We start from the raw sequence: 14,418 nt of genomic DNA on the forward strand, positions 1-14,418 counted from the left end.
TTATTAAACTTCCATTTTAGGTTTTAGTGTTTGATTCTTGGACCTATAAACTTCCTAAGTTCATATTACACTTATATTGTAAGTACCACTGAAGTTTAAGCTAATATCTCTGCCTCATCTCAATCTCTTATTTTATTTAAAAAAAAAAGTCTATCACTGAAATAAGTATTCATTAACCTATCAGGAATTGTATATTAAACTGCTCTAATTTGGTCAAAAGTTAAAATAGTTTTTAAATAAATAGCACTAAAAATAATAAATCCATGAAAAGAGTAATTGAATTATTTATAAAACTTACCTACTTAAGATTCAATGAACTATGTATATTTACTAAGTTGATTACAAGATGTGTTAGTGAATGATAATGACTTAAAACATTATTTATTCCAAGTATCACATCTGAATTTTAATAGGAGATTAAGGGACATGAAATGTTTTAATTTTAAAAGAGTGGAAAGTTCAGTAAGTAAGGAATATTCGGGGTGCTTATATATTCTCCACAGTTTAAATGATATCAGCAGTTATTCACCAACCTCACGGGCAGATGACAATTTAGTAAGGAACTGCCTAAACTACAAACATAGAAGATGGAAACAAACATGAGCAAAAGCAAAGTAAAATTCTATAGAACACGAAATAACAGATTAACCTTACAGTTAAAAGAATTCAAAATGCAAGGGAAACATTTAATCTCATGCAATTACTGGAAGAGTATTGCAAAGTTATAATTCACAGTTTGTACTCATTGGATTCTCATATTTAGACTCACATCACATGATCTCCTGTAATTTGCAACGCTTTTACCATTTCCCAAGTACATATGGGTGAGAAGACATGAATGATAAAATTTTTTTTTTAAATATTCTAGACTTCTTAGGAAAAAATCACCCTGAAACATTCGGATTCTCTTTTGTTACATATCTTTCAATTCTGTGTTGTGGGAAACAGCAGAAGAATGACACATATTAATGTTTAATATGTAAAACTTATCCTGATACTACTTGAAAGGAAGAACTCTGGGTCTGTAGTGTCAAAGGCTCTGATTTATTTCTTACAGGGATCTGAGTAGTCTAATGAAACAACCTCAGAACTCAATGACAATGAAAGAAGTCTGCGAAGGCCTGAGGCTGGTATTGATTCCAGGGAGACAGGTGATGTGACAATATAACACAGGGAGCAAAGCACATTGCTCCATTAGGGAGGAACCTGTATGAGTTAAGTACATGTTCAATGGTGACGTCAGCGTCATCGCTAATAAGACGTCCTTTGTTGTATCCCCCATCCTAACAACAACAACTTGACATCAATCCACAGGCAAAAGTGACTTTGTACACATTCAGCAGTGGCCTGTGACCTGGCTCCAGCCTCTCTCGGCTGCAGCCTGGGAGTCCCGGGAGAACAGTGCCTTAGACAATCACCTGCGGATGAGAGAGCCTTTTATTTCCAGGTTTCCAGTGGAGAAGTTCAGCACACCACTGGAGCCAAACAATACAAGTCAGGATGCATTACAGAGGTTAAGAGGAACTTTACCTGTGTCACCTGCCCCCCGCCCCCCGCCAAAAAAAAGTGGCACAGCTTAGTGCCAAGCGGGAACTTTCTGGCCTGTGATTTCTCCCATAAGGGAAAGTGAGTGCATGAGTCAGAACTTAGCTTCCCCCTTGTGTGGGATGTTGCCAAAGAGGCACATTTCTCTCTCGTTCCCTACAGAGTACTGAGTCAGGAGCTGCAGGACTAGGGGGAAGAGGGAGGCGAAGAGAGAGGACTCGAAGAGGGCAGTAAAGGGACTCGGGTCCTACTAAATGCATCACAGACTCCACCAAGAACCCCACCCATGAGGCACTGGGATGCCTCACCCACGGATCCCGCAACTGGCCCATGAGCACTCTCAGTGCTTATTAAAGAAAATGTGGTGCTCACTTCGGCAGCACATGTACTAAAACTGGAACGATACAGAGAAGATTAGCATGGCCCCTGCGCAAGGATGACACACAAATTCGTGAAGCGTTCCATGTTTTAGGCTCAAGAGGGAGGGGATATGGGGATATATGTATACGTATGTATAGCCGATTCACTTTGTTATACAGCAGAAACTAACATAACAATGTAAAGTAATTATACTCCAATAAAGATGTTAAAAAAATGTGGTTTACATTTTATTTACTATCTGTCTGCATGGTTTGAAGTAACATATTTATGGGACATTTATATTACCATGTGATGTTCACCAGTTGCCATTACTTTCAATAAACAACTCAGAAATAATTAAGTTAGTTCCTAAATTTCTAATTTGACTACTATGGACTCATAAAGGACTAATGTTTAATGAACACTTATAATACGTAGAAGATTTCCTGGGTTTGTGAGAATCTAAATATGTGTAAGTGTTGTCCTCTGCCTTCAAGTTGTTACTTAAAATAGAAGACTAAAACCAAGATTAGAAAAAACTAAAATCATGTATTATAAAGTCCAAGATTCAAAACAAATACTCTGATATCTTAATATGGAAACAGACACTAAATTATTTTTACTTAAAAGATTAGACCTTTCCCCACATTTAATTTTAGTTCAACATATAGTAAAAAATATAGCTGTAAGAACACCTTTCTTACACATCTTTTGCACATCAGTGATTCTCTCTCCATGCTTTACTGGCCTAAAGATGGATTAAAAGAGTTTCCCTAAAGTGCTTTGATTTGGAGTAACCTCATTGATTGTTTCCTTCCTGACACTACTTTGTGAAATTAGATTGGGACACGCTTTTCCCTGAAGAGCTCTACATCCGCAAATGTTTCTGACTACATGAAATCAGAGTGTGAAGGGTCATCATGTAGAGAAAAGTGGCCGGCTAGTCCCTATTGCCATAATGACAGAATAAGAGAATATGAGTTTAAACTGAAAGAGAAGAAGGGATTTGGCTTGCTTGTGGGGAAGGTCTTATTATTTAAACCCTCTGTCTTAGAGTAGCATGGATCTCCTGTTAATAATAAAAGCCAAGAGCTGCTTGAAACTTACTATGTGTCAGGCACTGTCCAAAGTCCTTTACCTGTGTTAACTCATTGACTATTTGCAGCAGTCCTATGAAACAGATATTGTTATTATCTCTGCTTAACAGATAGAGAAGAGTTAGTTAGGATTATAAACTTGGTGGGGGGGAAGAGAGAGAGAGAAATATGACCTATGCTCTCAACCACTCTGTTTTTGGGTCCTTTGTGCTATCTTAGCTCTTAACTGACCCTAGCTTCTTTCATGCTTAGCCTTTCTGATCTATTTTCCAGAGCCCATCTTCCCATTCTTGCTGACAGACACTGCTTCTCCAAATCCTATATGCTGAATTATGTAGTTTTAATTAAATCTTCCACAGTATTTTAGAAGTATTACCCATTTAATCTTTTCAGGAGAGTTACATGTAGGGGAGAGATCACCTCTATTGCTTCCTAACAAATGATTCGTAAGTTTTACATTGCTACCTAGCAGCAAAATTTCCCACTGATGTTTTATAAACACTTAATTATTAAACCTAGAAGAAATCAATTAAAAAGTATTTCAAAGAAAGCTTGGTAATGGAAATATCTAACAATCAATATAAGAAGACAAATGATCATGTTTAAGTTCTCTATAAAAGAAATGGTCTATTCTTGTTTGGCAAAGTTTTTTTCCTAAAATCTCACATAACCTAATACTGAGGGCTTAGACAAGCTTAGTTAAATGAACTTAATTTCTCATTAAAGATTATGGTGTGCTACCTCTCAATATGCACCCTCATTTCCAGCTATCATTTAGTTGTGTTTTGCATTATTTTCCCTGTTACCATCTGTCACTGGGCTACAATCTCATCAAGTTTCCAAGTCCAGCTGGTGTAGTCTTCTAATGGCTCCCATTCTAATGGCGTCTAACAGTGTAGAGGTGCTGATGATTGCGAATTACGGCCACTTTGCACAGAATCATTTCTGACACAGATTTTTTTCTTTTTTTTTTTTTTTTGTGGTACGCGGGCCTCTCACTGTTGTGGCCTCTCCCGTTGCGGAGCACAGGCTCCGGACGCGCAGGCTCAGCGGCCATGGCTCACGGGCCCAGCCGCTCCGCGGCATGTGGGATCTTCCCCGACCGGGGCACGAACCCGTGTCCCCTGCATCGGCAGGCAGACTCTCAACCACTGCGCCACCAGGGAAGCCCCAGATTTTTTTCTAATATTGATGTGACATGTAACATCTAAAACCCTTTTTGTTTTTCCTCTTAGGAGCTCTCTTCTCATTCTATGGGTATCTTGGCCCTATTCTGAAATGTTACACTTTAAAAGAAACTTAGTGCAAGATTATATGACCAGATTAAACTCTGAATAACTTCAAGTGACTCTGGATAAAGCAAAGCACACTAAGAATACATCTATTCCTGGGTTTTCTCTATATGGAATTCCTCAAAGCGTGATCCTCTACTATCTTCATCAGAAACACTGACAGTGTTTTTAAAAAATGGACGTACTGGTCTCCCTCTAGATCTATCCAGTCAAAACACCTAGGCACTGTGGATTGACATCTACACTTTAAATAAACATCACAGGTTAATATTACAAACTCATGTTTGAGAACCAACGTTTTGTTATTTAGATAGCACCTACCTCCAGAAGCAGTGATACCAGAGAGGAATAGTAGACAAGTACAGCTTTCAGACCCTTTGTAAGGAAATGAGCATCTAAGACACCATGGTTTATTCCAGGTGCATAAAATGAGATACAGCACCCAGGGATCCAGCCATGGTTAGGTGCCCTGCATAATGTAAATTTATATGGTATGGACATAACGGTATGTCATCTGCTACTGAGATAGCTCGGTGCAAAATTCAGCCTAATTGGGGTGTTCCATATTGGATAGTCTCACTAATGGGTGGCTGCCCCAATAGTAGGTGGGTTTTTAGGCCTCGGTCTGAAATATCCTGGGTGAAAATGGGCCTTTGTTCTGGTTCTTCATGGACCTCAATGTCATGATGCACTTCTGAATAAATATAGCTGCTGTGATGGGTTTCCATGCTTCTTTATTTTCTAGGATATCTTTATAATAACCTAATATCATCTAACTTGGCTTGTCTTTTCCTTGCAACCTCAGAGAGCTTAGTAAAGAATTAGTATGCTGCTGCTCCAAGGCCTGGGCCCGGCCACTGGGCGGCCGTGACGAGGGCTCTGGAGCCCTGCGGAACACAGCTCTCAGCCTGTCCCCGGACCCTCCAGCTCACCCGCCTGCCCGAGCACGGAGGGCCTCGAAGGCCCCGGGGGTAGAAGGCAGCCACTTACCTCTCTCCGCACTCTCCGCCCAAAGGACCACTGTGAGGTTAACCGTTGGCTAATGGTCTGCAGGTCTCGCAGTCTCGCGGTCTCGCGGTCTCGCGATCTCGCAGTCTTGAGGATTCGCGGTTTCGCGGTCTCGCGGTCTCGCAGTCTCGCGGATTCGCGGTCTCGCGGTCTCGCGGATTCGCGGTCTCGTGGTCTCGTGGTCTCGCGGTCTCGCGGATTCGCGGTCTCGCGGTCTCGCGGTCTCGCGGTCTCGCAGTCTCGCGCTAAGGATCACGCGCTAACAGTCTCGCGATAATGGTTTCGAGAGGAAGGCCTACCACTAGCAGCCGTAAGGTAATGGCAGCGTGCCCTTCCCGGCCCTATTATAAAAAGGGACACCAGGCATATTGCTCTGGGGTCCAACCTAATGACCTTAACTTACTTCTAGAAAGACGCTATCTCCAAAGAAGGTCACATTGTGAGGTACTAATCATTAGGACTCCAACATATGGATTCGGGGAGGGCGGGGGGAACAGAATTCAGTACTTGCCGTTCATATTAAACGGTATTTAAGTGTGATGGCAAAACAAAACCATTCTGCATCCTGTGTGACCAATATTTTCTTACCACTGGCCTAGGCTGTTCTTGAGGAAGGCTGATTCCAGCACAGTCATGGCTGCAGCTAGAAGGACTCCTGGACCAAGCCACCGTGGTGTAGCAGCATTCTTTGAAAAACAACGACTGAGCCAGTGAGTAAGTACAATCTTTGGTTGTAATTCTTTAATGGTAACCTTGTGAACCCAAGCTTCCTTTAGGAATAATAACACTGTTCTGAGAGCTGGACAACATATGCTTCACCACACTGGTGGACAAGGATGTGTTAACCATGCAACATGAGTTGTTTTCAACAGCAATAGTGTAAACATATTAACAGAAGCAATGGCAGCAGAAAACTAATATGTGTAGAGGAAATAAGGAACTAATTAGCTCCTCTAGCACTTTCTCTGTTTGGCACTTGGACACAGGAATGGCCCCTATATGTTTTTCTATTTCTGTGTAACAAATCACCACAAATATAGAGGTTTAAGCCATATCCATTTATTAGCTCACTGGTCTGTAGGTCAGAAGTCTGAGTGCAGCATGGCTGCATTCTCTGCTCAGGGTCTCAGAGACAGAAATCTAGGTGTTAACCAGGCTGGGTTCTCATCGGGAGGTTCTGGGGAAGAATCTGCTTCCAACCTCATTAGAATTGCTGGCAGAATTCAGTGCCTTGCAGCTGTAGGACTGAGTTCATGTTTCTTTGCTAACTATTGACCAAGGGGCCTCTTTCAACTCCTTAATTCACCCTTTTTCTCATGTGGCCCCCCTCTATCTTCATACCAGTAATGGCATGTCAGGACTTTCTCATGCTTCCCGTCTCTTTGCCTTCCTTTTCTGCTTTTAAAGGGCTGATGTAATTACATTAGGCCCAGCTGGATAATCCAGAACACTCTCTCTATCTTAAGGTCAATTAACTAATTAGCAACCTAAGGTCAACTAATTAGTAACCTTAATTACATTGGTAAAGTCCCTTTTGCTGTGCAGCATGCTGTATTCACGGGCCTGATATTTTATCATACAGTCCCTGGTATTAGGGCAAGAAATCTCGGGGGGACATTTTTATAATTCTTTCTACTACGGCCTCTTTGGAATGAGCAAGCCTCTTGGATTCTTGGATAATTCAGGGAATGCAGGCCCAAAGAGAGACACAAGGGACTTGTCCCTCTGGGCATGTGGGTGCTCGATTGATTGTTTTCAGTATTAAAAAGAGGTACGTTACTCAATTCATTAATTAAAAAGTATTTATTGATTACCTATTTGGGGCCAGTCCTCTTGTAGGTACTGGAGACTGAGTAAGGAGGAAAATATTAGGCAAACAGGTAGCTAATTCGTATAGGACCTAGTTGGCCATTATCAGGACTCTGGGTTTTACTCTAGATATTAAGAGAGGTTATTGGAGAGTTTAATGCATTGAGTGTTACGATCACACCTAAAATTTAAAGGCACAAACGGCACTTCCTCTTCCAGGGAGATGGAGCAGATGTGCTTTTTTTCTGTTCCTCCTGCTAATAACTAAAAATTCCTGACCTTTATATGTAAAATAAACATAGGAAGACTCTGAAAGGTGGAGAGAAGTCCAACTGTCCAGGGACCTTGGTACTCAAGGAATAACATGGTGGTGAATTCTCTGGGTTTTATGTTTGCCCCAGGTATCCCAAACTTAAAGAATCCACAACCTGGAAATGCCAACAGGCACAGACAATAATAGCTCCGACAAAAGCCTGTTCCACCTAGTTAAAGGGCCAGGAAAGGGGTATGCTAGCAAGACAGAAAAGTTTTAGACAATAACTGTTCTGCTCTGACTAAACACCACAGAGAAAAAAGCTATGGTTTCATCCCCCCCACTCTCACAACAGCAAAGGCCTAGAATTCTACCATTGCCAGGCTGTAAGGAGGCATTCCAATGCCCTTGCTGGGATAGTGTTAGAGAAGGCCAAGCAGGGAGCCAGGACCTTTATTCCCACTGGGAGCAATGAGACCTTCCACCCCAAGGTGTCAGTGAAGACCTCATGGGGAAAATAGATTCCATACCACCCAGCAGTAAAGAGGCATCTCTTCCTGGGATAGTGTTAGAAAAGGCCTAGTGGACAGTAATGACTTTCACCACTGCTCGTTGCTATTGAGGTTACCCCTCCTGTGGTGTCAGTGGAGGCCATGTGAGAGACTCCAACTCCTCCCAGGCAGAAATGTGGACCATCCGGACATCCTATAAAATAGCACATTGATCTGTTACATTGATGACATCATGCTGGTTGGACAGAATGAGCAAGAAGGGGCTAGCTTGCCAGAAGCATTAATAAGACACATACCCTCCAGGGTGTAGGAGATAAGTCCTATGAAGATTAAGGAACTTGAAACACTGTTAAGTTTTTTTGGGTCCAGTTGTCTCCTGTTGGCATAGGAGTTGAATAATATGGACACATAGGTCTAGAAACCAGGAGATAGAGGCAGGATTAGCTGCACTTACTAACACAGTGACCTGCTGGGAGACTTTCTGCCTCTCATTCCAACTCTGGGCTCTACAGGATCAGAAGTCCTGGTCCGCAAAGGATGCTCACTGTTTCTATGAGACAAAACAAAGGTCTCATTGAGCTATAACCGTGCCTACCACTTGATCACTTTGGATTCCTTGTGTGTATGGACAAGTAGAGAAGAGTTGCTAATATCTTAGCACAGATAATTGACCCTGATCAGAAGGAGGAAGGAGGACTGCAGTTACACAGTAGGGGCAGGTAGAAATAATTATGTAATTTAGGTGTTCCACTTGGATGTCTCCTGCCACTTGGATTACAGATGGGCAAATGAAGCAATCTATGCCTGAGAAGCATATGCGAACAGGGGCCCAGAAGTCTTAGGAAGGAGGTATAGGTCATATCACCAGGTACATAAGAGAACTGTCTAGGTGATGGCTAAGAGCGAAAAGAATTTAGCATACACAGTGGGGACAGAAGATATTGAGTACCAGCTGCAGACCCAAGGCCAACTTCAGTGATGGGGGCTACAGTTCATCCCTCTAATAAATTCCTCTCAAAGGGAGAGGCTTAGCAGAACCACAGAAGATCTCTTCTTGAATGTGTATGAAGAAATGAGTGTGCACAGTATAATGGGTGGGCTGTTTCAGTCATAGGGGTGCACCACTCTGATCTCCTTCAAGAGATAGCCTGCCAGAAGGAGTGCAGCGAGCTGACAGTGGTAGCACCTTCAGGATCTGCTACAGCTTTCAGACTGAGGTCATGCGCTTTCAGGGAACTCCCAGCCAATAACTGAGCATCCTGGGGGTACTAGGGCCTGACTGTTTGGCCTAATAAGGGACTTCTGTGTGGGAAACCTTTGGCTCAAGATCCTTACGGGACTAACCAGGACTTTTTCAAGCTGTCTCACAGTCAGAGGCTTGATTTACCAGTCTCTACTCACAGATATCAGATCTGAGTTATGGTCTGAAGCCTTTCCTTGCCGATTCCTGCTTCCTTTCTCCTTAAGTTTTCTCAAGGAATACCCTCTTTAATTCTTCTGCATTTCTAACTGTATTAGTATATGCTTTCCGAATGATTGAAACTGACCCATACCCTAAAGATCTCCTGCATCCTTTCCTGTTGCATTGTATAAAAAACAAGCAAACAGACAAACAAAAAAACTCCCAAATTGCCCTCGACAGGTAGGATTAATAACTCCAGATGGAGCTGTAACCTTTGTTGCCTGTTGGTTCAGCTGTACAAGTAGTCTAGCACGGTCAGATGGCACTCTTAACTTCCAATTTAATGGAACAATTGTTGTGTCCCCTTGTGGAAGCACTCATATTTTGTGAACTAAGACCACTAAACTATCAGACTACAAAGTTGTGGTGATGAAAAGCAAAACTTTTTCTGAGGATCATTAAGGGTAGTAGAGAGAGGAACCACTCTCATTTCCACATAGTGATTCCTGGACCCAGGAATCCTTGCTATAAGAAAATCATCACCATATATTGATTGCCGTTTAGAGCATTACCTCATGCTGGTGGATATTAGCCATGCGCACAATGTTTTGTCACCTAGGTGGCACTGTAACTAACTGAGTCTTCAAAAGGCCATTGCATTACAATTACACTGAGGCCAACTCAGTGGATTCCATTAGCGTAAGCCATTGATGAAATTGTTTGCTCTACAGTGAGTTCCTTGGTCAGGAGCAATGCTGTGCGGAATACCACAGTGATGAATAAGTTTTCGTAAATCTTTGTTATTTTATTTGTTTATTTTCTTTATTTTTTTGGCTGCGTCAGGTCTTAGTTGCGGCCCGGGGGATCTTCGTTGAGGCACACGGGGTCTTTTTGGTGCAGTACATGGGCTCTTCATGGTGGCACCCAGGCTTCTCTTTAGTTGTGGCGCATGGGCTCCAGGGCACGTGGGCTCTGTAGTTTGTGACACGAGGGCTCTGTAGTTGAGGCGCGCGAGCTCAGTAGTTGTGACGTTTGCGCTTAGTGGCCCTGCGGCATGTGGGATCTTAGTTCCCAGACCAGGGATTGAACCCATGTCTCTTGCATTGGAAGGCGGATTCTTTACCATTGGGACACCAGGGAAGTCCCTGTAAATCTTTGGATGGTGTTTTGATCAAAACATTGCATGTAGGGAGGGCAAATGCATATCCAGAATAGGTGTCTATTCCAGTGAGAACAAAATGCTTCCTTTTTCATAAGGGAGTGGTGCCACTTATCTCCCAGGGAATTATGCTGTTTCAGGGAATCGGTCTTGATTTCTGCCGTTGGCAGCCTGGGAACTCAGTAGTATAGACATATTGGCTTTGGTGATAAGAAGTCCATGATACCGAGTGAAAGCATAACCTCTGTTCCTGCGGTCATGACCTCTTTATGCATGAACACATTGCCAAGGCTGGAGTGGCTTTCAAAAGAGGCTGACTGACATCTACATAATGAATTATCTGCTCCATTGATCATTAAGTTCCTTTTCAGCTGAAGTTACTCATTCGCGTGTATTTACATGTGATATAAATATCCTTACACTCTGTGCTCATTCAGAGAGGTCACTATCTCATCCCCAGACCTTCTTGTCATCAATTTTCTAATTATGTTTCTTCCAAATTTTTGACAGCTAGCCAGACCATTATCATTGCCTATAAATCAATGTAGATACACACATTAGAACATTTCTTTTTCCAGGCAAAATGAGAAATCAAAAGTACTGTTGTAAATTCTGCCAACAGGGAGAACTTCCTTTCACCATTGTCCTTCAGGGCTACCCATAGAATGGGGCTGCAGTGCTGCAGCTCTTCAGATGGGTGGTGCCAGAATATTGTGCAAAATCGTCTGAATATTTTCTTCATCATTTAACTGGTCATTGTGAATTTCCCATGAGATATTGGTGCAGGATGAGAGAAGAAAGAAGATGTAGCTCCAGTAGGACTTATGGGAATCTGAGCCATTTGCTGTTGTGTCTTGGGACCTACCTAATTCTCATCTCATTTATACTACTTTTCCTGATGAAGGTTGTTGCTGTGAACATTCAACTTTCTAGCTTGGGGTCAGACACCTCCCTCTTCATTATGGGCAGCTTAGAAAATATGGCAACTTGAGGGCCAATGATCAAGCATTCAGTCTCCATTTACCCTCACTAGTAAGTCATAAGATGTTTTTCAAAAGGAAAATAGTTATCAGCAGATGAAAACTTAGCTTTGCCCTAAAATCTGAAAGGTCTGTGATGTATTTTACCTATAGGGTCTGGCCAAAGACTCCATACAGCACTCCTATCTGCTACAGACATTTCAAACATATCTGGGTCTGGTGGGTTGTTTGAACCAAGTGGCAGAACAACTTGCACAGCAGCCTGGAACTATTGGTGAGCTATCTTTTGCTTTGCGCCCACTTAAAACTTGCAGCCTTTCTGGTTTCTCAGTAGATGATTTGGAGCAGTACATTCTAATAAAGTATATGATGCCTCCAAATTATGGAGAAGCCAATAAGCCCGTTTCTTAGTAGCTGAAGAGGACTTTTAACCATGGAGGGCTATTTCAACATGCCCCAGACCACTGGACTCCTATAAATTTCACTGAGGTGTCAGACCCCTGAATTTTCCTGGGGGGTATTTCCTACCCACTGATCCTCATGTGACATACAAAGGCTTCTACTTCCTGTTTACCAGAAAGGTTCAATCAATGTGATAATATTGCATTAGATCAGCATTATATGCTATGGGATAGATAGGGTATCAAAGTCCCTGCAAACTAAATACAACAGTGATGGAGAGCTGAAAGCAAGCTATTCTTGATGTTTTCTATCAAGTATAGAGAAAAAAGACAATCACCTGTTCAACACTTGTATACCACACTGAATGCAGAGAATCTATTTTAATAGCAGCATTTGCCACTCTGTTACTCCTGGCCTCCAAAGAATAGCTGTTACAGAGGTCTTCAAGGTTGCTGGTGCTCCCAGCCCCTAGTGTGCTTCTCAGAGCCTTTATAAAAGAGGTATCCTCCAGAGGTTCCCTAGGGACATAAATAGAAGACATGATTATAAAGTCACTAAAACATTCCAATTTCCTTAAACATCTGATACCCTAACACTGGGTTAGTTCTGATTTTTCAACCCCAGTTAGCATAAACCATATTTGATTCCAAATTTTAGCCAAGCAATCAAACCAGCCAATCCAAGTTACTTTAGTTAATGCATTAAATTCAAAATTTCTGCTTAATCCTCCTGCATCAGTAGATTTGACTTCATCCAGTATTGCATTCCTTCTACCAGATTCCAGCCCCTTAGAATGCATTATGATAAATATTCCCCAGCTTTTAGTTAATGTATATTGGCAAAGTCTTGCAATATTGTATATGCCACGTTCTCCCGGGTCATACTTTGTGCCTGATTTCCTGGATTTTAATATAATTATCGGTCGGGAGTAACAAGAAGAAGAAGATTAAAATTTTCTCTCTTGGAAAGATCATTACTGGTTCTTGGAAAGATCATTACTGGCAAGGAGAGTTGAACCTCCTTAGACAGCAAGAATGGGCTGCTTCCACTGGCAAATGTGGCAAAGCAGAATTTGGGGGTTCATGGTCCCCAGCTTCTCTAGAATCTAGCCAGTTGTGCCCATTCCCATTTTCATGGTTCTTACTCTTTTCCAATTAATGCTTCAACTTTAACGTAAGAGAATCTATGGTTGTGAATTCCATGCACATTATCATTTAGCTGCCTGCAGGACTGGACTTTGGGTTTGTTTTCAGAAATATCAACCATTTAGCTATAGGACCTAAGGAAGCTTTCTGGTTCATTCCTTTGACGTTAAGCTGGGAATGTAAAGCTCTAGCTCATCATTTTCCTTTTTCAAGTTTTTAAAGAAGCAATCAACCAACCCCACAGTTGTTATACTCTTTATTTTCACTAAAAACCTGGCTTCTGTAGACACTGGATTCCAAATGACAAGAGGTGATCTCATGCCTCACCCCAAGAGCTGAGGATGGGGTTATCCAACCCAAACTGCATGACCAGGAATGAGTGGGGAGTGAGTTCTTTCATGGGAAACCAGGGTACTGTTGATGGGAGAGGGTAGGGATGGAAGCATAAGCAAATATCTGGACACCCTGTCCATAGTTGGTCTTTTCTCTCCAAAGTTGAATATAAAATGTAATGTACTATTGTCATTATTTAGAAGATCCTTCTCAGAGCAAAACTAGAATGGAGCAGGCCAGAGGCTGGGACAGCGGGTAGGGTAGACAAGAATGTAAGAAGACCAGGAACTTGAAAGATTAGCAGAAGAGACCAGCAAGAAGAGGAAATTGCAGAACGGCTAGGCTGGAAGTGAAGACAGAGGCTCTGCTTGCTCTGCAATTATGTTTAGAGCTATACCTAATACCAGTTCAACTATTATTTTTTTAAAAATTTTATTGGAGTATAGTTGGCTTACAATGTTGTGTTAGTTACAGGTGTACCTCAAAGTGATTCATTTATACATATACATAAATTCATTCTTTTTCAGATTCTTTTGCAATATAGGTTATTACAGAATATTGAGTAGAGTTCCCTGTGCCATACAGCAGGTCCTTGTTGGTTGTCTGTTTTATATATAGTAGGGTGTATATGTTAATCGCAAGCTCCTAATTTATCCCTCCCCACCATGTTTCCCCTTTGGTAACCAGAAGTTTGTTTTTGAAATCTGTGAGTCTGTTTCTATTTTGTGAATAAGTTCATTTGTATCATATTTTAGATTCCACATATAAGTGATAGCATATGGTATTTGTATTTCTCTGTCTGACGTACTTCACTTAGTATGATAATCTCTAGGTCCATCTATGTTGCTGCAAATGGTATTATTTTGCTCTTTTTTTGTGACTGAGTAATATTCCATTGTGTATATGTACCACATCTTCTTTTCAGCATTACTTTTAAGTATGGAAAAACACAATTTGTTACATTTGAAAGATAAATGGTGTTAAGTCACATACATTTGAATGAGAACATGTTCTGTCCTGATATATAAGTGAATTCTTTTTTCCCCGGTTTTACTGAGAAATAATTGATATATATCACAGTATAAGTTTAAGGTTTACAACATGATGGTTTGATTTACATA

At 41.5% G+C, this 14,418-nt stretch overlaps 1 non-coding gene across 1 annotated transcript; it reads left to right on the forward strand.

Moving 5' to 3' along the window:
- Positions 1-1,909: 1,909 nt before the first annotated feature.
- LOC132431414 (U6 spliceosomal RNA) lies at positions 1,910-2,016 on the forward strand. The gene has a single exon (XR_009520721.1). It is a non-coding gene; the product is annotated as a U6 spliceosomal RNA (small nuclear RNA).
- Positions 2,017-14,418: the final 12,402 nt, after the last annotated feature.

This window comes from Delphinus delphis, chromosome 9 (assembly GCF_949987515.2).
Source record: "Delphinus delphis chromosome 9, mDelDel1.2, whole genome shotgun sequence".
Classification (NCBI taxonomy): domain Eukaryota; kingdom Metazoa; phylum Chordata; class Mammalia; order Artiodactyla; family Delphinidae; genus Delphinus; species Delphinus delphis.